Source organism: Mus caroli, unplaced genomic scaffold (assembly GCF_978045245.1).
Source record: "Mus caroli unplaced genomic scaffold, Mus_caroli_1 scaffold_16, whole genome shotgun sequence".
Lineage (NCBI taxonomy): Eukaryota > Metazoa > Chordata > Mammalia > Rodentia > Muridae > Mus > Mus caroli.
In genome coordinates, this window is record NW_028227271.1 from 65,502,018 (window position 1) to 65,504,660 (window position 2,643).

The 2,643-nt window shown below is 40.7% G+C and overlaps 1 pseudogene; it reads right to left on the reverse strand.

Moving 5' to 3' along the window:
- Nucleotides 1-879: 879 nt before the first annotated feature.
- On the reverse strand, nt 880-1,372 carry LOC110310322 (histone H3.3C-like; annotated as a pseudogene).
- Between the last annotated feature and the right edge of the window lie 1,271 nt (nt 1,373-2,643).

Below are 2,643 nucleotides of genomic sequence, written 5' to 3' on the forward strand. Positions count from 1 at the left end.
GCTACCCCCACAGTGATGCACTTCCTCCAACAAGGCCACACCTCCTAATAGCGCCATTTCCCATCTACAAAGCATATTCAAACCACTACACCTTGTTAGAGGAAATGAGGCCTTGTTGGAAAAAGTGTGTTACTGGGGTGGCCTTTGAGGTTTCAAAAGCCCACACCATGCCAAGCATCTTGCTCTTCCTCTCTCTGCCTACAGATCAGGATCTAGCTCCTAGCTACTGCTCCAGCAGCTGCCTGCACGCTGCATTGATCCCCACCATAGAGACAATGGACTAAATCTCTGAACCTGCAAGCACACCCCCATTAAATGCTGTCTTTTATAAGAGTGGCCTTGGTCATGGTGTCTCTCTCTCTCTCTCTTTTTATATAGTTTAATGTATTTTAATAGCAAACTTACAGGAACAGCACAGAAAACAGACAACATTAAAAACATGTACTTGTATGTAGGACAACTCAGAAAAGTATAGTGAATGGATGGAATCTACTGTGTGATAAAAATGCTACAAACACCATTTAGTTGCCGTCAATAAGAAATTTACTAATTTTTAAAAATTCCAAATGCTGGCATTGTCCAGAAAATTTTAACAGGTTTATTTATAATTGTTATAAAGTTGAACTGTTGAAATGTGTTCACTGAAAGATTTTGCTTGCATTAATGCTTTACATATTGCATTTATATTAAAAATTCACACACAAATAAACGTGGAGAAATGCCAATACCTGACTCTGTCCCCTATGTTTCCACTCGCAATCATATACTTAGGTACCTTTAACCCAATGGAAAAAATATCTAACATTCAGAACTACTGATAACAGGGAGAAGAGGAAAACATTTTTTTGAGAATGAAATATTTCCCCTCATAGTGGACTCTTAAGCACGTTTTCCGCGTATGCGGCTTGCTAGCTGGATATCTTTTGGCATAATTGTTAAGGTTTGGCATGGATAGTACACAGATTGGTATCTTCAAAAAGGCCAACCAGTTAGGCCTCACTTGCCTCCTGCAAAGCACCAATAGCTGCACTCTGGACGTACAAATCTGTTTTGAAGTCCTGAGCAATTTCTCGCACCAGACCCTGAAAGGGGAGCTTGCGGATCAGAAGTTCAGTGGACTTCTGATAGATAGCATCTGAGTTCATGGAGTGCCACAGTACCAGGCCTGTAATGATGAGATTTCTTCACCGTTCCAGTAGTGGGCACACTCTTGCGGGTGGCTTTTGTAGCCAGTTGTTTCCTGGGTGCTTTACCACTGGTGGATTTGCGGGCAGTCTGCTTTGTACAAGCCATGGTATGGACACCTCCTTACTTACCCTCCTTCTCCTTCGGCTGGAGCTCGGCAAGCAAGAGGCGGTGCTGGCGTTGGAGAGCCGGTCCTGGTGTCTCTCCAAAGCAGTAGAACAGAGACAAAGACTAAAAACAACAAATGGGATTTCATAAAACTGACAAGGGTATATAGCAAAGAATACCGCCATTCTGACAAAGCTGCAGGCTACGGAAAAAAAAAAAGAAAGAAAGAAAGACAAAGAGGGGGAGGGGAGGGGGAGGGAAGAGAGAAATTAGAGGGATAATAACCAAAATATATAAAGAACTCAAAAAAAATGGAACATAAGGAACCAACTCAATTAAAACATGGGGAACAGTTCTAAGCAGAGAATTTGCAAAAGAAGAAACTCGAATGATTGAGGAACACTTAAAGAAATGTTCAATATCCTTAGCCCCTGGGGAGAAGCAAATCAAAACTATCCTGAAATTTCATTTTACACCAGTCATAACCAAAATTTATAAAACAAGTGGCAGTTCATGCTAGCAAGGATGAGGAAGGAGTAAGAGAACGTTTTATCCGTTGTTAGCGAAACTGCAAACTTGCGTAGCTTCTATGGAAATTGGCATGGTGGTTCTTCGGGAAGTTATGAGCTGATTTACCTCAAGCTCCAGTTATGCCACTCTTGGGTGTACATCCAAAGGATGCTTCATCCTGTCACTGAGACACTTGCTCAACCATGTTCATTTCTGTTCTACTCAAAATAGCCAGATATTGGAGACAACAAAGACGTTCTTCAGCAGAAGAATAGATAAAGAAAATGTAGCATATTTATACAATGGAGTATTACTCAGGGTTTTTTTTTTTAAATAAAAGACATGCTGAATGAAGTATCCCAGACTCAGAGAGATGAATATGGTACGTATTCACTTATTTGTAAATATTAGTTGTGAAATCAATGATAACCAAGCTACACACTGTAGATCCATAGAGATTAGGTATAAAGTAAGGGAACGGAGGGAACAGACAGCTCTCACCTGGAAAGAGAAATAGAATAGATAGCTATGGATAGATGAAGGGGGCTGGAATAAGAGGATCAAGTGGGGAGGTGGAGTAGGTGGTTGTGGAAGAGAATATAGGGAGATGCAACTAAAATTAAGGGTCATTTGTGGAGTAATATGGAAACTCAATACAGTAGAAACTTCCTAAAATTTACACATATATGAAGATGATCTAAATGAGATCACCAAGTAATGAGGGAGACAGAGTCCCAACAGGCCATTTCTTGTCACTAAATGAAGCCTTCAGTACTGGGATTGGGTTACATTTCAGTACATCTAATTGAGTTGCTGGCCAAAGTGAAGGCATGTCCCCAT